The 21368-nt window shown below is 38.8% G+C and overlaps 1 pseudogene; it reads left to right on the top strand.

Moving 5' to 3' along the window:
• Positions 1–20338: 20338 nt before the first annotated feature.
• LOC122126479 lies at positions 20339–20435 on the top strand (annotated as a pseudogene).
• Positions 20436–21368: the final 933 nt, after the last annotated feature.

Here is a 21368-nt window from a genome sequence, read left to right as displayed (position 1 = left end):
AGAAGGAAAGAAAGAGAAAGGAAGGAAGGAAGGAAGGAAGGAAGGAAGGAAAAAAAAGAAAGTTGATAGATGAATCTGTTTTTGATATCAGAAGGAACGAAGGGAACATTCCCAGTCATCAATCTTTCTGCAGTGTGCCAGGAAACCAGCATCACCTTCACACAAATGCAGAGCAGGATGACTGCCTCTGTCCCACTTCTCAGGCATCCAAGAGCCCCAGAATCAAGAGGGCAGAGCCAGGTTCTAACTCAGGTGCTTGGAGACAGAAGAGAAATGGCCCTGCCCCTCCTTGGACTGGGGATTTGCTTTAATGATGTGGAGAATGAAGTAAGGCGAATGGACTGGCCGAGATAGAAGGGCCTTCAAACCTGACAAATTGAGACTCAAAAACCCACTCCCAAAGACCAGAGAGCAGGGTTTTTCTACTCTGTTCCTCCCCTCTCCAGCACTAAACTGGGTCTCTTTTGGTAACTTAAAGATAGCCTGAGGCTCCCTTCACCCGAGGGAGGAAGTTTAATTAGTCATTGTTTGAAGAGACTGAGAAAAGCCTGACCCTGCTGTAACTCTAACAAATGTTTCATTGCTGGCTGTGCCTGGAATGAATGAAGTGGTTTTGCAGCTCACTTCCCTGTTGAATGTGTACATTCTGCCTCCTAATCCCGCAGGCCTAGTTCTCTGCACCTAGCCTGGCTTTTGAAACTGTTTTCTGTCCTTCAAATACAGTGTTACACTGGAGTTCTTCCTGCTAACAGACCTAGGGCTTGGATCCTGAGAACTTCATTTGAACCCTGATTGGGTCAATAATATTTCTTTCCTTCTGTAGCTCAAGAACTCCAAGAACATTTAGAGTGCAAGTAACTTCTCATCACCAAGGGAAACACAGGAATTTCTTAAGCATCTGACCTTTCAGAACAGGAAGTCAGAATGTCCTAGACTTCCCTGCCTTGGCTGGTTTCACCCTGTGAGAGACCTCAGCCTCCTGAGCTAGGGTGATGGGCGTGAGCTATTGGTTCTCTGCTAGGGTCAGAACTGTAATGACATTGACAATACAAGTCAACTGCTATCACAAATGGCTTGGGAAGCATATTAAGCCTTTAAACAATGTGCCTTTCAGAACCCTGTAGGACACAAGTTTATAATGCTAGAGTCTGAGAGGCTGGGCTTATGGATGTGCTACACTTGAAACTTGAGGTCTGACTCCAATTCTGGTGTACATCAGCATTCATTTTCCTAAAAATATTTTCATAAGTAGCAAATAGGAAAATTACTTTGATTATCCCTCACTCTTTTTCCAGTTGTGTGTCTCAAACTGAAGCCTGGGCTCTGTCCTTGAGCCCTTCAGCTCAAGGCAAACACTCTACCACTTGACCTACAGTGATACATGGGGTTTTTTGATGGTTCATTGGAGGTAAGAGTCTAACAGGATTTCCTTCCCTAGGCTATCTTCAAACTGTGATCTTCAGATCTCAGCATCCTGAGAAAGTAGGTTTCCAGAGCCACTGAAATCTGGCATATTGTTTTTGCCAGACCTAGGGCTTGAAATTAGGGCCTGGGTACTGTCTTTGAGTTTCTTTTTCTCAAGGCTAGCACTCTATCACTTGAGCCACACCACAGCTTCTGGCTTTTTCTGAGTATGTAGCAGTGAGGATTCAAACTCTGGCATTCATTCATGCTGAGCAAGCTATATACCACTAAGCCACATTCCCAGCCCCAACCTTACGATGTTATCCCTCAACTTGCCTATCCACAAGAAAACCCTTCTGAGTATAAATCATCTAAACAAATCCATATAGGAAGTTGTCCAAAGATAAATAAGACAAAACTCATACTGGGACAGACTCTAACCATGTGATGACTTGACAAATGCCTCCATTTAATTAAGTATCATATTTCAAAACTTAATAAAGTATTAATGAAAATTAGTCAATGTACTGAATTATTGTGTATAATTTTTATAATATATGTACACAACATAATAAATATTAAGTGTATAATAATACTAGTACAATAAACAATAAAAGGAATAAAAAATTAAATGCAAAATTAATAATAATAATCATAATATGAAATAAACATACATATTTACCTATATATCTTATATTACACATGTACACAAATATTTTTTCTATTGCAGGGTCTTAATTCAGGCCCTAGGAACTCTAGCTTGAAAATCTTTTCCTCAAGGACAGGGAGCTTAGCCTTCACCCAAGGTACAAAAGAGTTACTTGGACAGTGAGCTCACATCCCAGCAATGGCAGAAATAGTGGCCCAAGTTCCAAGACAATGACTTAATATTTGTAACAGAAACAGTTACGTTTATTCAGTTCCATACTGAACACTGAAAAAAATCAGTGTAGAATTTTGTACAGCTATTCAGACATCCATCCCTTAAACCCAAAATGCTTCTTGAGCACTACATAATTTTTTGTACATTTTTTATTTTAAAAATGTTGTACAGATGTGTCGCAGTTACATGAGCAAAGTAATGAGTACATTTCCTATTGAGCATTGTTGCATCCTCGTTTGTTTTTCCCCTACCATCCCTTCCCTCCCATCTTCAAAACTAACATCCCTGCTGAGGTCAGGACTTAATTATTTATTTTTGGCTTGGCATGGGGTTTGAAATCAAGTATTGCCAACTCTGCGTCTTCTGTCTCATTGCTACAGATTCATCAAGACTGAGTTCAAATCCCAGGCTATGAAAGAAAACTGGCAGAAATTCCAAACCAAGGAGCTTTATTATTTCAATTTAGTGAGTTAATTAATTAATGAATTAATTAGTTAATTAATTTTGCCAATCACGGAGCTTGAACTCAGGTCATGGTAACTCTGACTCAACTTCACTCTCCCTAGGCTGGGGTGCAGCCTCAGGACCCAAAGCTGATCCTGGGACCCTAGGCTAAGAGGGCTTGCATGAAGGAAAAAAAGCAAAACAGCACAAAAAGTGGGGAGCTGTAGAGGGCTCAGGGTTTTACAATTTTTTTTTTTTGCATGATGACCATCCTGGGTCTGAATGACATGGTTTCAAAGTGGACCTGGTCTACCATTGCTGATGGCTGGCAGGCTATCAGGGAAGCCATAAGCCAACATGTCAACATAGGCCCTTTGTTCAAATCCTAATCCTTACATTTACCAATGGCAGGAGATCACAAGAGACTCGTTCCTATGCATAAGAATACACATTGAAACAGTAGTTCATGCATTTTTCCAGTCTAAAATTGGATGCAGTAATCCTAGGATGCTGATTGACCTTAATTAATAGTTTATTAAGCATGAAAAGAATAATATTTTTTCATTGGAGATATAATAAATACCTAAGAGTTGGTAGGAACGTAGTAGATGTCATTCAATCATAGATAGACAGCTCTGGAAATCTTTAACAAAATATATTTATTTATATACCACCTCTGCCTATCCGTGTATTGCTGTTTTGGCCAAACTTGGGGCTTGATCTCAGTGCCTAGGAACCACCTGACAGTTTCATTGGCTAGAGGCTTCTGTGCTCACACTCACCCAATCATGAATTGGGCCCGCTAGGCCCTGATTTCAGATCCTAGCACTGCCAAAAATTTAATCTTTGAGTAAGAAGCCGAGTGTGACACATGTTTTCCTTTTCTGGGAGAGTCCAGGGTGTCAGACATGATAGAGAACACATCTACAAATCTAGATGGTATGTGATATGATGTAAACAATGTAATAAATAGTATAGGTGTCATCAAAGACAATAAAATAAATTGTAACTAAATGAATAAAAAACGATATAAAATGAATAACAACACTAAAAGTGATATGGACTGAACATCTGTATGGAAGTATAAATCTTACCACACCAAACACGGTATTTACTGAACATCTGTATGGAAGTATAAATCCTATCTTTAAAATGTATATAAGGAGTATGTTTTCCATGCCTGAGGCTTGAATTCAGCCCACCCCCATGAGAAAACAATGGCAGGAAATCCTGAGATACTGGTTTCCGGACCAGGTAAAGTCATGGAATGTGATCGATCTCATCGAATGAGTAGTTCATGCATGATGTGACTAGGAAATGATAGGCAAGACTCATGGGGTATCACTTATTTGTAAAGCAGTGTTGATTAAGCATGACAATAATCATCACAGTCATGAAATGAAGGCATCTGGAAAGATTCAAGAATCAGTAGACACATGGTAGATTGGATTCCATCACAGGTTATCGTCTCTCCTACTCTATACAAATGTGTACTCATTTGCATACTACCTTCAACTTATGAATGGATCACTACTGTGTACCCTCCTCCCCACCCCCACCTGGGGGTCCATCTCAGGTCCTGGGAACAGCCTTACTCCTTAGTGGCTCACAGGCTGGTGTGCTCACATGGACCCATTCGTCAATTGGGTCTGCTGGTCCCCAAGTTCAGATCCCAGCAGTTCCAAAAGATTCATCCTGATGTCAGAAGCCAATTGTTGCACGTGTGTTCCTTTCCTGTGCAAGTCCTGGGTCTCAGCTAGGGTGAAGAATACATGGGACACCCTGTGGCTATGGGAATAGGCTGTTATCATGTGAGCCCAGTTATACATTTCAACATATACTAAAGAAAATACACAATACATCCATGAATATCATACAAAATAGAATAACTACACTAAATGCACAATGCAGTCCACACACAGATTTGAATATACATCCCATGTTTAAATGATGCATTCAGGAAAATTGTGGCCTCTCTGGTGCTCGATCTCTGTTCCTGGGACCTGAACAACTCCTTAGTGGCTCACAGACTGGTGTGATCACATGGGCCCATTGGGCAGTTGGGCCTCTTAGGCCCAAAGTTCAATTACCAGCACTGTCAAAATTTACCCTGTTGTGAGAAGCCAGTCATTGCACCAGTTTTCCTGTGCTGTGCAAGTCCTGGGTCTCAGCTAGGATGGAGAATGCACAGGCAACTCTATACTCATGAGAATAGGTTGTCATCCAGGTCACCACAGTTATATCTGTCATCCTATACTCAAGAAAATACACAATACATCAATGAATAAGACACAAAATAAAGAGAATGACTACACCGAAAGCAAGATGCTGCCCATCCATGTATGGAAATATAGATCCTGTGTTTAAATGATGAATTTATGACCATATTGGCCCCCACCAGGCCTTCATCTCAGGCCCTGGGAACCACCTACCTCCTTAGTGCCTCAGGCTGGTGTGTTCACCATGACCCATTCACCAATTGGGCCTGCTAGGGCTAGAGTTCAAATCCCAGCACTGCCAAAAGATTCACCTTGATTGAGAAGCCAATTGATCCACCTGTTTTCCTGTCCTGTGAAAATCCTGGGTCTCAGCAGGGATGGAGAATTCTATATAGACAACTCTATAGCCATTCAAATAGGTTGTTATCCATGTCAGCATAGTTAATCTATCACCATACTCAATAAAATACACAATACATCCATGAATAAGACACAAAATAAAAAGAATAACTACACTGAATGCAAGATGCATACCAAACTTGTAGGTAAAGAGAGATCCAATGTTTAAAAAAGGCAGGCTTGTTACTTTGTCCAGTACTGGGGCTTCAAATCAGGTCCTGGACCAGGCCTGACATTCTAGTCTTCAAGGATGGTGAGATTTCCCTTCCCCCAAAGGGCAACAGAGCTACCCAGATCTCAGATCAAATCCCAGCACTGACAAAAGATTCATTCTGTTGTCAGAAGCCAGTCGTTGAACATGTTTTCCTCTCCTGTGAAAGTACCGTGCTTTCACTAGGATGTAGAATGCATAGGCAACCATATAATTATGGGAACAGGTTGTCATCCATGTCAGCACAGTTACACTTGTCACCATTCCCAGTAAAATACACAATAACTCCATGAATTAGACACAAATTTAGGAGAAGTGCACCGGATGCAAGATGCTGTCCACACATGTAGATAAATATAGATCCTGTATTTGAATTACGAATTTATGACTATCTGGACCTCCCTGGGACTCGATGTCAGTTCCTAGAAATGGCGTATCTCCTTCGTTGCTCACAGGCTGGTGTCCTCACCTTGACCATTTCCCCAATTGGGCTTGATAGAGTGTGAGTTCAAATCCCAACACTGCCGAAAAATGAATCCTGATGTGAGAAGCCCATCGATTCACCTGTTTTCCTGTTCTGTGAGAGTCCTGGGTCTCAGCTTGGATGGAGAATGCATAGGAAACCGTATAGCCAGGGCAATAGGTTGTCTTCCATGTAAGCACTGTTATATCTGTTACGTTACTCAGTAAAATACACCATATTTACATAAGACAGAAAATAAGGAGAAAAAGTACTCCAAAGGCAAGATGCTGTCCACACATATATGTAAATATTGATCCTATGTTTAAATTATTAATTTATGACTATCATGGCCCACCCTGGGCATCCATGTCAGTTGCTGGGAATGGCCTAACTCCTTTGTCGCTCACAGGCTGGTGTGGTCACCTTAAACTATTCACCAATTGGTCCTGCTAGGCCCTGAGTTCAGATCCCAGAACTACCAATAATTGGATCATGCAGTAAGAAGCCAAGTGTGAAACTTTTTTCCTTTTCTCTGAGAGTCCTGGATGTCTGGCATGATGGAGAACGCGTCTACAAATTTAGATTCCATGTGATAGGATGTCATCAATGTAATAAAGGGAATGGGTGTCATCATAGTAAAATCAACAGTAAATAAATGAATAAAACAAAAAATACAAGGAACAACCACACCAAACGTGTATGGACTGAACATCCATAGCTAAGTACAAATTCTGTATTTACAATGTATATAAATAGTATGTTTTCCAAGGCTGGGGCTTGAATTTTGGCTTAGATTACAGGCCTGAGTTTTTTATCTTCAAGTACGCTGAGCTTCCGCTTCTTCCACAGTGCTGCAGATTCACCTAGACTCTGTGTTCAAATCCAAAGCCTGCCAGAAAAAACGGGGTGAATTGCAAGCCAGGGAGCTAATCTCTTTTAATTATTTTTTGCTCAGCAGGGGGCTTGAACTCAGGTTGTGGTAATTCTGCCTCAGCTTTGACACCCTATGCTGAGGTGCAGCCACTGGACCCACAGTAGATCCTAGGATCCTAGACTCCCCCAGGCCTTGTGTGGCAAAAATGTACAGAAAAAATGCAGCAAGATGGCCTTTTTATGTTTTCTTCTTTTGCACGGTGACCCTCCTGGGTCTGAGTGACACTGTTCGAAAGGGTACTTCACCTTTCATTGCTGAAGTTTGTCAGACTATTGAGGAAGTCATAGGTCCACAAGGCAATGTAGGCCCTGATTTTGAATCCCAGTCATGACACCAATCAATGGCAACAGATACTAAGAGACACATTCCCATCCATGGGAATAACAAGGTAATATTATCAATGTCACAGTTGAATGAGTTGATGGTGAATGACGCTCCTGTGAAATTAGACAGCATCATTTCAGGAGACTGACTTTATTTAATATTTATTATTTATGTATTTATTTATTATTATTTATTTAATATTTATTATTATTAATATTAAAAGAATACTATTACATACAGAATGCAATAATTTCAGGATATTGTTTGATTTACTTAATAGTTTGTTAAGCATGAAAACAATAAGATTAATTACATGGAGGCATTATAAATACCCAAGAATTGGTAGGAATGTAGTCTATATAAGTGAATAATGTATAGACATCTCTGGCACTCTATAAAGATATACATTTATTAGTGTACTACCAACTGCATGTCAATCTGTTCTTATTTTGTCAACCGCTGGGGCTCGATCTCAAGTACTCGGTACTGCCTGTCAGCTCAACTTGCCACAGGATGGCAGGCTGACACTCACCCATTCATGAATTGGGCTTTGAAGTCTGTGAGTTCAGATGCCAGCACTCCCAAAAAATGAATCGTGTAGTAAGAAGTTGATGGTGACACATGTTTTCCTTTTCTGTGAAAGTCCTGGGTGTCAGGAAGGACATGCAATACATATGCAAAACTATATCCTATGTAATCAATGTAATCACTGTTCTATGCGTCATAATAGTCAATAAGATGAGTAGTCAGTACATGAATAAAACCAAATGTAAAATAAGTAACTACACTGAATACAATATGGAATCAACATATGTTTATAAATATAAATCATATATTTAAAATGTAAACAAATAGGATGTTTTCTAGTGGTGGGCATCGATTTCAGGCGAAAGGAACAGACTTGAATTTCTTGAATTCAAGGAGGCAAGCTTCCCCTTCCCACACTGTGCAACAGCAGGGTTACCTAGACCATGAGTTCAAATCCCAGTCCTGGCAGAAAAAAAATGGCATCTCCATGCTATGTGATGCTCAATTCGTAGGTATTTCATTTGGCCTCCATTTAATGAAGGTGATTGCTTAAATGCTTCATAAAGTATTAATTAATATCGACCAGAGTCCTATAATGTAATTGTGTATAATTTTATCCTCGAATCATTCAAGTACTGCCCATTTAATCATGACATACATCACATTCCTTTGGTAATCATATGAATAGGAATGAGTTTCATAGGATCTCCTGTCGTTTGTTGGTGGCAGGACCAGGATTCAAACTGTGGGCTCCAGCTCCTACCACTTAAACCTGAGGATAGGGAACTCACAGGTCTGTCCAAGAACATCAGCAAAACCAGGCATCATTGGCTGTCAGCAGTCCTCCTTAAAACTTACAAAGCTGTGATAGGAGGATCATGGTCAAAGTGACCCTAGGCAGGAAAGTCCTTGAAACTCCTGTCCAACTTGATCCAACAAAGCCAGAAGTAAAGCCGTGTGACTCCAGTGGTAGAGAGCTAGCCTTGATCAAAAGCAACTCAGAGATTGTGCCTAGATCCTGAGTTCAAGGTCTGGGAACAAACAGACATACACAACAATCTGTGCAGCCATCCAGCTAAAGCAGGTCACTCTCTTGTCCTCAACTGGATTGGACAGAGTTCCCTGGGAAAGGGGCTGCCATCATTTTGACTCCGCCCATTCTGCCTGCATCACAAGATTCCAGCCACACCTCCATTGTTTCATGGTTCTTTCTGACCAATGGGATACAAGAATGGTGGCCATGCCCACATTCCATGTTGCCCAGTAGCACCATGATTCGCTCTGTTTGTTGACACCACTACCAGCAGTTGAGGAAGGTAGTGGTGGCTGAGTGGTGAGCAAGAGACTCGAGGCCTAGGAAGAGAGGCCTTCCTCATCCCACCATGTGCCTGCCTGAGCCCCGGCCCCCTCCCCCCTTCCCCATGTAGCAGCATTTCAAATCTAATGCTGCAGGCTCAGGCCCATGGTTTCCTCAGGCAATGGTGCAATGTTGTGCCATGAGCCAGCTTGTGGCCCTGACCTGGTCCTGGCTCCCCTGTCCTCTGTTCAGGGCCTGAGTGTCTGTCATGCCTCTGCCATTGCTGCTTGCCCCACTTGGAGCAGCTGCCTACAGCTTCTGCCAGCAACACGTGAGTGGCTGCCACACAGCCCTGCATCGTGCGACCCCATATCCCCTCCCCTCTGACCCGGAACCGCGCCTCCCCTGTGCCCCACACTCTGGCCCACGCCCTGCCACAAATGTGCCTCAGGGGTGGGGGTGGGTGTTGACCCGAGGATGCCACCCCCATCCCCAGTGGCTAATGTCCCAAGACACAGGGAGATGCAGGGTTGGGTGAGGAGTGGGTGCCAAAGATCCCCAGGCCTGGAGCAGTGGGAGCCACACAGCAGCACATCTGTGCCCTTCCACTCCCTGGTGGGAACCCAGTGGCTTTAGTCAGAGGTGGGGAGCAGCATGTCTACACCTGCCTTCTGGTTTTTTTTTCCTTTTTATTCTGATGATGGGAGGTGTTTGATGCAGAAGATAGACAACCTTGCTGTGTGAGCCCTTGTCTTCTGTGCTCAGTCAAACTTTCACCTGAAGACAGAGAGACAGACAGACAGAGAGAGAGAGAGAGAGAGAGAGAGAGAGACAGACAGAGAGAGAGAGACAGAGACAGAGATCATCTTTTTCCTTGTACAGCCTGACTGTGCTCAGTTGAGTGATCAGTTGGCAAATTGCAGGTGCTGCATGGAGGAGTCTTCTGTCACCGGTCTGGATGTGTGTGTGTGTTTGTGTGTGTGGGGGTGTGTGTGTGTGTGTGTAGAAGTGGGTTGTAACAAGGAGGCTGAATACTTTGGTAACTTCTACCTGCTATCTTTGGGGCATGTATGGGCTTCACAGCTGAGGTCTGGGGGCCTGGAAGGGTGAGAGGCTCGAAGGGGACTCAGCACTGTTAAATTACAAGAACAAGGGGTCTGTGTGCAATGGAGCTGTGTACTCCCTTGGGCCTGGTTGGTGGCAGTGGGAGCTTGGGAGGACCTGGGAGTGCGGCCTACAGGGGATGGCTTCCAAGGGGGACAGAGAGCATGGCCAACACTTAGTAAGGATACGAGTTCTGCTAGTATGGAGCGCAACACCATAGGTCAGACTCTGGGTCTTCTAATCATGACATCTGATGGGTGAAGCCAACCCTATTTTAAATCTTGAGCTGTGATCTTCAGATCTCAGCCCCCTGAGTACCTAGGATTATAGGCATGAGCCTCTGGCATTGGGACTCTGGTTCTTTTGGGTATATTAGTATATTAGGGTTTGACCTCAAGGCCTTAAGCTTGCCAGTCAGGTCTTCTACCATGTGAGTCAAGCTTTTCTGTCTTGGGCATTTCTGAGATGGAGAATTAATATATGCTCAGGCTGGGCAGGATCATGGTCCTCCTATCTGTGACAGGCCTGAGCCACCAGGCCCGTTCTTCTGTAGTTGGGATGGTAGATATGTAGTGCCATGCTCAGTCATTGGTTTAGATGGATTGTCCCAAACTCAGTCCACGGCAGCCGATTCTTGACCAGAGGTGAATCTCTGGGTTGGTCCTCAACCATTGGACTTCAATCTCCTCATGGGACAGTTGTGAGGGAACAAGGGATTGATACAGAGGGATCTCTAGAGCAGGGACAGGCACAGATGGAGGGGCCATCTGATACTGTTCTTGGCAATTCTGTGAGCATATGATAGGAAGATACCCGGAAAGATCTCAGATGGTGTGTATTAACGGTGCAACAGGTATGGGATTATGAAACAAAACATGGCTCTCTTTCTTTATTACTCTATCCCCATGAGTAGCGGAATCTTTCACTTTTTTCAGTTTTGAAGCTGGGAAAACTGAGGCACAGAGAAGCCGGGTGACCTACTAATGACTCCCAGCTGACAGGAAGCTCGGCCTGACTTCTCTGCCATGCTCCCTAAGACAATGGGTGCTATTCATCCCACTTCTTGTGGTGGGAAGTCCACTTCTTTTCAGTCATGGGGCTTGAACTCTGGGCCTGGACAGCTCCCTGAGCTCCTCAGTTCACTCTACCACTTGAGTCACAGAACCACTTCCAGTTTTTTGGTGGTTCTTTGGAGATAAGAGTCTCACAGGTATTCCTGCCCGGGCTGGCTATAAACCATGATCTTCATATCTCAGCCTCCATTGTACTTAGGATTATAGGCCTGAGCCACCGGCATATGGTTTAAGTGTAATTCTGACCTTCTTTCTTTCACTTTCTCTCTCAGGAACTGATTCAATGGGTGCTGGAGGAGGTGGCCCAGCATCCCCATGTGGATGGAACCAAGGTGGTCCTCTCATTCTGGAGGTAACCTGTGGGTCAGGAGCTGTCTCGCTCAGTCTGTTGTACCAGCTCCATGAGGTAAGTCCCTCTGTGCCCTGGCTACACTGTGACAGTTATCCATTGTCCATCTAGTCTTACTGGACTCAGTACTGTGTTCAATGCTCTTTTCTAGCAAAAATTTCTAGCTAAAATTATGATACAGAGTTACAGAATGAAAATGTAATGCCGTCTTAAGAAAATCATTTAGGGTTCTGGGAATGTGGCTTCATGGTATGGTGATTGCCTAGCATGCATGAAACACTGGGTTCAATTCCTCAGTACAACATGAATTGAAAAGGAAACACTGGAAGTGGTCCTGTGCCTCAAGTGGTGGAGGGTTAGCCTTGAGGAAAAAAAACCCTGAAGAATAATTCCCAAGCACCGAGTTTCAGCCCCAGGACTGCCAAAACAACAACAACAATGAACAGTTAGTAAATGCAAAATACAGAACCCATACTTGGAATATATAATTGCTCCTTCCATACTGATACCTGACAATAGTTACTAACACATGTACTTTAAGTATTGATACTGTGTTGAAAAAATGTTTTGTTCATTAGGTCATGGCAATTAATGCTAGGAATGTGCTTAGATGTCAGATGAAGATTAATTCTGGAAATTCAAATATTCCAGGCTTTTGAGTGGGGTCACTGCTAATCACAATGAGAAGGATAGTGTAAGTGAGATTTGGAAACTATTTTGGCCAGTCATCACACCAAAAAGGCAGAGGCTAATTAACAGTTGTGACAGAAGAGAAGGACTAACTCCAGATGGAAAGAATAAATGATAGTAACTAAGGTATAGCAGAAACCATTCTAGGGAACCATTTTTGGTTATTAAAGAACTAGTTATCAACTAGGCTTATTCCTCATTGCCTTTAGCATTCAAAATCTCCTAGGCTAGTTCTTAATCTCAGTGTGATGAATGTATCTCCTTCTATGCTGATCTTTCATACCTGATCTTTGCTTTCTAAAAATCTGTCTTTCTGTATTTATCTATGAACATTTCCTGATACTATATACATCTACAAAGATGAAAGAGGATGCTATTGTAAGAAACCCATAGCTCATGAGTCATTAATGTAACAAAATATTGTAAATATTGCTACCTTAATTATTCTGAAAAGCGGCAATGTCACATCATTTGGTTCATATTTCCATTCTTTGTCTACATAGTGACATTAAGTGCACATAAATGCAAATATGAGCCTGGTGCTGGTGGCTCATGCCTGTAATCCTAGTTACTCAGGAGGTTGAGTCCAGAGGTTGTGGTTCAAAGCCAGCCTGGTCAGGAAAGTCCATGAAACACTTATCTTCAATTAACCCCCAAAACCCGGAAGTGGTGCTGTAGCTAAAGTAGTAGAGTGCTCAAGCTGTGCTGAAGAGCTGAGACACAGTAGCCAGGATCAATGTTCAATCCCCACAACCAACAAAAAAGTGCAAATATAGGTTTAAGTTTCCCCCAAAGGAATGATGAAGTCAATAGTAATCTTGCCAAATGATTTAGTAGTGCACCTACTTTTGCTGAGTTATTTGTTATGGCTTCATTGCTAAACATATTCTCTTCTTTAAAAATTGTCAAAATATTGTCAAATATTAGCTTTATAATAAACTTCATCTAATATTTCCTAGATGCAAAATAGCTCATGATTCCCATCCAAAAACTTGCAGAAGTAAGTAAGCCTCATTCTGTTGGATTCCAAATAAATGTTGAAGGATTACAAAAGCTTAAGTCTGGAGAAATAGCAAAGTTCGTCTAATGTAGGACTCTGTAGACCTTGTTAAATTAGAATTTAGATTTAAAATATATTTTTTGGTTTTGTTTGTAATTTCATATTCTATAGGATACTACAAAATTCTTTTTAAGTACATGGATTATTTGAAAAATTCACAAAAGTTTCTGGCATTCTATTTGCCTAGATGTTATTTCAATAGCGTTATATTTAGAACATAGTTAATAGATAATTCGCACAGTTCATGTATACCATGTTAATATGAATGATCTAGACAGAGTTGCCAAGAAATGGAAGACATTAATTTATACATTTAGAAAAACCAATTTTTTAAGGGTTTGGTTTAATATGGTATGAAGAGAGTAATTGTGTGACATCTGCTTTCTTCTCCCTATATGTATCACAGGAAGCCATTTCCTTATTTACGTTCCTCTGTATACATGGAGAAAAATGCTAGGTTTGGAGTTTGTTTTCAATTTTGTTTTTGTTTTATTTGATCGTCCTAGAGCTTGAACTCTTGGCCTGGATAGGGTCTCTGAGCCTGTTTATGCTCAAGGCTCATGCCCTACCACTTCAACCTCAGTGCCACTTGAGTCTGGCTTTTGTGGAGAAGTTTTTGGAGATAAGATTCTAAGAAACCTTCCTGCCTGGGTGAGCTTTGAATCATAATTTTCCTATCTTAGCATAGTGAATATCTATGATAACTTAAATGTATAAATATAAATAATATTTGCAAGTGTTCTCATGTCAAGAATACCAGTGGAGGAAAAATGATGCAGCTCAGTTTATGGTGGTGTTCTTTTCAGAACAAGGAGGGTGTCAGATTAGCAGAGGTGTAGTATTTTTTCAAAATAGAGATAAGGTATTCATGATGTGAATTAAGGAATTTTAAGGTGTCCCTTACAAGTTGGAAACTGTTGGGCTAGTATGACTTTATGGCATAAATCTTGGGATTGATGGTCATAGACATAATAGCTTACTCTTATAAAAAATTGCTTACTCTTGAATAATTAATTATTACACATGCTTCACAGTTTTATCCTCTATCAGAATGTGGCTATTTTTCTATTTACTTCTCAATCTGTAACACCCCATTGGAAACTGCATCTATTGCAGAAGTACATAACATGCAAACAGGTACTGTTTTGAATCTCTTAGGTATGTTGAGAATTTAAAAATGAGTAGTTATTAGTCATAGGAATTTTGAAGAACACATATATTCTGTCCTCTTAAAAACGTACTTACTTTTAAAAGTTATGGGTTTCCATAGCATTAAACTGTTTTCTGTTTTAGAATGAGAAAATACTAAATTTATTCTTTTTCGAAAAATTTGGCAAGTATATTGTGAAAATATTGTCTAGTTGGATAACATGCAAGTTGATTACCCTCTGATAAAGAAGGGGGAATTAATTCAAATTAGATGCCAAATAGTATTGATTTTTAAAATGTTACTACATAAAGAATATTATTTACTGTGCCAATACAGTGAAATTATATTTTATGCAGCTTATTTTTTCCATTTTATTATAACAAAGATGTACAGTGGGGTTAAAATAATTGTAAGGTATTAAATCATAACTTTTCAACCTTGGTAACACTCCCTCATTTTTCTCACAGTTTTCCTTCACCCCTTCACCGCTCACAAGTTGTGAAGTACATTTCCAAAATATTGTCTTGTGAGTATTGCTACTGCATTGGTTTGCCTTTTGTCCTTTGTCTCACCATTATGCTTACCATTGTCTCACCATACAGCAGGGATAAACCATAGGGGAACACCCCAAAGAAAACAGAAATCACATAGTTCATCAAAAACAACAACCACAAATGAAAAAAAAATCTGGTTCCATATCTTGGAATTCATTTTGCTTATCATCGTCTAATATGGTAATATATACGCATAACAAAGCCTCTAGAAAATAATAGCTGCATGGATACTATATCATGAAAACAGCATGTTAACATTTTGATGGTAAAGGTGGAATTAGGATTGGAGAATTTGCGGTTCTGATAAAGGATTTTCAAGGGTTTTAAAGTTATGACAAGTAAAATTTAACTGTTCAAAATTTTTAACAACTTAGCCTATTAAGAAAATTTAAAATTGCCTGGAAGATTAGGCTTTCATGCAAAGAAATCCAAGGAGACTTAGTAGAGAGGGAGCAATGTGGATGAAGATGGCTCTTTTTCACACTAAACAAACAAACCTCAGAAACCTTGCTGTAAGTCCTCTAGGTTCCCTTGGAATTGTCCTTACCCAGGAACTATATTCTCACTGTTTGAAACCAGATTGTATTGGAATTTAAATTAAAAGTTCTTAAAAAAATAAGGCATCAAAATTTGTAAATTTACCTTTAATTGCCAAACAGTAATTCTCTGAAAAAGATAATTTGAGTCAAAATATTTAGGGGGAAAGTGCCCTCCACAATAAAAGAAGGTGTTGGTATTACACATTTCTGTTTGTAACACTTTCCACAATGTCTTTGGACGTGAAGCAGTGAAACACAGAAAAAAATTCTGATTGGAAACTTCAAACCAATGATTTGACATTTCTAAGTGGCTCACAAAAAATAATATTCTTATTAATATGAGATAGTGAAGACTTCTTTTATTACATATGCCAAAAAGTTTAGAAAAGAATTGAGCAAATGGAAAAAATAATAAAAAAATTTTCTTAGAAGCCTTAGCTAAGCATAATGACTTCAGCAGTGAAGGGAGGCCAAAACTTTTTGATATAAATTGTGTTAGTATTTTTACTCCCTAAAGTGATTTTACAGAGCGCATTTGGCTCACTACAATGCAGAACTGATTGAATGAAGACATGAAAATATATTCCACATCCAAATGAGGCAACATAAAGAGTTTTAAAAGAGAAATAATGAAGATGTAGCAGTGGTGGAGCCCGTATGGTCCTTCAGCTTCACTAGACTTGAAGCCAAGAACCTGTGATTAATTGGAACTCCGGCAAAAGATAAGAGGACATAGAAGTAGGACATAGAAGCATTGTCCTTTTGTAACAGACACTTTCTTCCAAGGTATGGGTGATTTAACTCTATTCTCCTCCATACAACTTGGTGAACAAATGCAAGACCAAGAGAGAAATAAACTATTGAAATAATTTTGCATAGAATAACTTCACGGTTCCTGATATGGTATCTAAGGAGAATCTTAAGAGAGAAGATAAAAAGTGCAGTATTTTTTGGTTTCCTCTAAGCATCTTGTTAGCAAATATATCTTTGAGGTTAGACAATTCTGATTGAACCAAGTCATGGAGTACTTATTTTTGTGGGCACTTTAGATACAAGAAGTCTTTCAAGGTAAAAGAAAAAATATATAGCCAAATATTTGTGATCACAGCCTCTTGGACAATTTTCTGGAGACAAAGATTTACTTTAGATTTCTCCTCATTAAAATAGATGTTGTTTCATGGCAACCAAATGCAAGAGGGAAGTTTTATGGACTCACTTGGCCAATTAAACAGCATGAAAGAAGAAAATGGCAAATAATATTTAATGAAATTACTTTGACCAATTACTTTGCCAGAAGAAAGAAGAAAAAATATAATTCAAAAGCAATTTGACTTAAAAGTATCAAGAAAGAGTAGTGAAGAGAGATTAGAGAAAATATAGAAGATTGTTTTCTCTCCAGTGGAGTAATGCGTTCTTGATCTTGTTTCTTCCATTCTACCTCACAAGCTACCAAGTGTGTCTCAGGACTGGATTATCCAGTTCAGACAGAAAACTCGTAGAAGAAAGATACGGTTTGCAGCAGATATAGGTGATTTATAACCTTAGACAATCTAATTCTGCTCAAAATTCTCCCTATCCCAAACTTCCCTCTTTGAACAGCTTTGTTTGCTTTTCCCAAGACTGCCCTTCATTAACTGATTAAAATTTTGAGTGGTCATATTCATACTCTCTAGAGATTGCTGTTTGGTTGTGATTTTTGTGTGTTTTTGTTTCTTGTTGTGTTTTTTAACTGAATTTTAAAGGGTTGTGCAATTGTGTTACAATTAAATATATCCATCTAATTGTCCAATACTCCTAGATCAGAGTCACTCCTTCCATCATTCTCAACCAACCCTTTCTCCAAGATTTATTTCCAATTTACCACTTCCTTCATCATATGTGTACATTCAGTATTCTAACTGTACCTGCCCCTTGTTCATTTTTCATTCATTCTATGTCTTTACTATAATTCCTCTCTGGTTTCAACTTCCTGACTGTCATTCTGTTAAACTGTCTATTAATACTTTGAAAAGTTTATATACATTCCATGGAGTTTCAATCCTGCATATTCTTTAACTGATGCCAGTTTATATTTCCATAATTCATTCATCTGCAGCAACAATTTGCAAGACTGGAGATGGGAAGTACCTAAACATGATTTTATTCTCAACTGTTTGTAAGATTAATCTTTAGTCAAAAAGAAAGTTAAAAAATGGCTTAGAATGTATTCCTAACTATGAATTTTTATAAATGGCTTTGTACAATGGTGTGATTCTTTTATTTTACATGGAATAATATTTTCTACTACCTATAAGTTTTGGAAAAAGAAGAAAATTAAAATTTATTCCTAGAGAGGAATATGATAGAAGTAGAAGACAGATACTATGTTTGTCATATCTCTGATAAGTACCCATATTCAAGACTTAAAGTCACATTTCTTGCTATGTTAGACAGAGGGAAAACATAAAATAACATATAATAAGGCAACTATTTGTGATTTTTTAAAATGTACCTTATTAAATGATGAAATTTATTAGCTAATGTTTGGGTTTGAAATTTAGGAGGTTGATCTATTTAACACATTTCTGAAAGGCTCTTACTGAAAAACACAAATTGTGTGTGGTAGTATTTCTACACTTTAATGAATGGTTGAACATGTTTGGCATTAGTGCTGTATAATAATTCAACTCTATTTAACTTGCTCCCTACCCTTGAAAAACTTGTAATGTCACTAAGTATCATCAACTTGTCAAATGTTATTTTGGCGAAATTGATTTTAAAAAGTATATTTGAAAATGAATATACTTTCAGATTAAATGTAGATTATCATTGGTTTGAGAGTGACATTTTTATACCACAGAACCATGTTGTACTGAAGTCCCAGTGTTTTGAAGCACTCCTTAGTGCTTCAAATGTTTTTCTGAATTACATTTGACCTCTAAGTCAAGTTTTCGGGCTTTGGTAGACCAATTATGGATCTGTCCTTCCAGGAACTATTTTTGGCCCACTTATGTTGGAATAAAATCTTTCGTTAATCATAGGTGAGGGGTATTAAAAATAAACATATGACACTTTGTGAACTTGTTCACTCATATTGGCTGGTCATCTGTAAGTTGAATGTTTGAATTACAGTACTTTCTCTCAAATTTTGTGATCTCATCCTTCATTTTAAGTTGCCTTGCATTTCACAATTGTTTACTGCTAATTCCTGCATCTCAAGGAATTGGGGCCCTGAAATATAGGAAATGCGAAATTGAGATGGGTCTTCAATTACTTTGTGTTGATATGTTGCATGGGCCTTGGTGAAAAGTCTTGCCCCTGTTATCTGATGATGCAGGTAACTGGGACCTGGGATCCTAGGACCCATGGGTACTGCAGAAAAATAATATTTTTTAGACATCTTAGCAAAATTTGGGAATAATCAGTAGGAATGCTTCAGAAATATGGAGAAAAAAAGTTTGGGACAGGTGAGTTAAAACAATAAACAGAGCAGCAGAGTAAAATCCATTACAGATTAGAGGAAAACATTGTTTTTTTACCATGTGGATTCAGAAGGCAAAGAACACTTATAATGTATCACAAGTTTATACTAAAAACATTGCATTGATACTTTTTATAGTCTAATGTATATTTTAAACCTAATTATTTATATTCCAATTCTATTTATTGGAAAAAAATAAATATCAATTTATTTGTCAAATTATCAACTAATTCTAGTAAGTTTCATTGTGTGAAATATAAAATCAGCACATATAAATGTAAAATGTATGACTATATATAATTAAAAGGCACACATTTTGCATTTTTCTGTTGTAGTTACTGTATCAAAGGCAACTCTGTTTTAAAGTATTATTCCATTATCTCTACCTCAGTGTTTGATAGAGTTAGACCTAAAGTTTTACCATTTGTAGATTTACAGCATGGAGGAAAGAGGAAACTCTGTGATTAAAACATTATCAATTTAATGCCTAATAACGAGGAGAAACATATGCACTTCTCCTGCAACTCTGAAAATATTTGGTTATAAAAAGGCAGTAGTGTAATTTCCTGCCTGGTTGGATTGTAGACAGGACAGAACAAAAAGTAATCATGCATACGAACAATTTTTCCACCTTCTTGGCTTTAGCTACTTTTGAAATGGAAGGTATAATAAACAATTATATTTTGATAAAATACCTTCTAGTCTGAACAGTTCATTTTGAACGGTTCATCTCTCTATGATCTCTTGTAACCAAGATTAGTTTTGTTCTAGTAAGAAAATCTTGGCTGTCAGGGTAAGATATTCTAGTTGGTCTGTTCCCACATGGAAGAAGGGTAAAGGCTCAGGTAGACATTTGTTCCAGTAACACCTCATTTGGGAAATTTTCAGCTGAAGAAGTTTAGAAGTAGCTCTTAAGCAATGCTTACTTTGAATCCATTAGGTCCACAAAGCTAATTCAATTGGATAAATAAGTACTTGAAAAAGCCATCACCTTTGGACCTATCTATAAATAATTAAGAGTACGATCAAATACCAAATAAAAAGACTTAATATAGTCATTGACAAAAAAATTTTGCAAATGTGAGCAATCGACTGATCAATATAATTTTTTTCCACTATTCACAGAATTTAAGGGAAATAAGATCGATAGCATTGTTAGGAACAATATGGTTTCCTTCTTACAAGTAGGCACCCATAGATATAAGCCTGTATAAAGATTGCATCATTAACTGCTTAAATTTAGAGGATAATACGTGCTTCAGCAGCACGTATACTCAAATTACAATACAGAGATTAACATGGCACTTGCACAAGGATAATATGAAAATTTGAGAAGTATTCCATATTTTTCATTCTTCAGATGCAAGAAATGAAAAAACAGTTATTAAAAAGTTGATTACAAAATTACAAGTGTAACAATACACGTATTTCATATTATTAAATGTAGTTTGACATCAGTGTATTAAATCTTCATCTCAGAAAGGCGCTTACATAGCATAAACTTTACAAAACTTTTCAAATTAAGCAACACTGACATTTTATCCCAAAGAAAAATAATATTAAGACCTAGAAAAAAAGGAATCAAACTGTTCTATATGGAATGCAATCGGAAAGGACACATTAATGAACCTATATATTATAAAATAATGTAGAATTCAAAGTATATCTAGGAGAAAATAAATTATGAACATTATGCAAACATAGAATATAGAATATTTTAAAATATACTTTTTGAGACAAGCATCAGAAATATTTTAGTTTCTGTACTACTCATTTCAACAGGTAAATTAAAATTATTTCTGATTAAAAAATCACAAACTCTGAAGAAATTATTATACAAGTATACAAAAACTATTGAATACATTTTTACATCCAAGGCAGGAAATTCACTTGGAAGAATTCCACGGAATCCATGAATTTTTACAGTAAAATATTGGTGCTGCCGGGCACTGGTGGCTCATGCCTATAATCCTAGCTACACAGGTGGCTGAGATCTGAGGATCATGGTTCAAAACCAGCCTGGGAAGGAAAGTCTGTGGTACTCTTATCTCAAATAAACAACTAGAAAACTGGAAGTGGAGCTGTGTCTCGAGTGGTACAGCGCTCACCTTGAGCTGAAGAGCACAGGGATAGCTCCCAGGCCCAGAGCTCAAGCCCCATGATTGACCAAAAAAAAAGATATTGCTCTTATTTGGATTGTGAAAATGTTTTGTAGGGACACAAAAGATGGACTTGCATTTTTGAAATTTAAGAACCTTAACCCGACCATTAGGACTTCGGTGA

Source organism: Dipodomys spectabilis, unplaced genomic scaffold, assembly GCF_019054845.1.
Source record: "Dipodomys spectabilis isolate Male_0828 unplaced genomic scaffold, ASM1905484v1 ptg000279l, whole genome shotgun sequence".
Taxonomy (NCBI): Eukaryota; Metazoa; Chordata; class Mammalia; order Rodentia; family Heteromyidae; genus Dipodomys; species Dipodomys spectabilis.
This window is presented reverse-complemented; position numbering and strand designations above follow the sequence as displayed.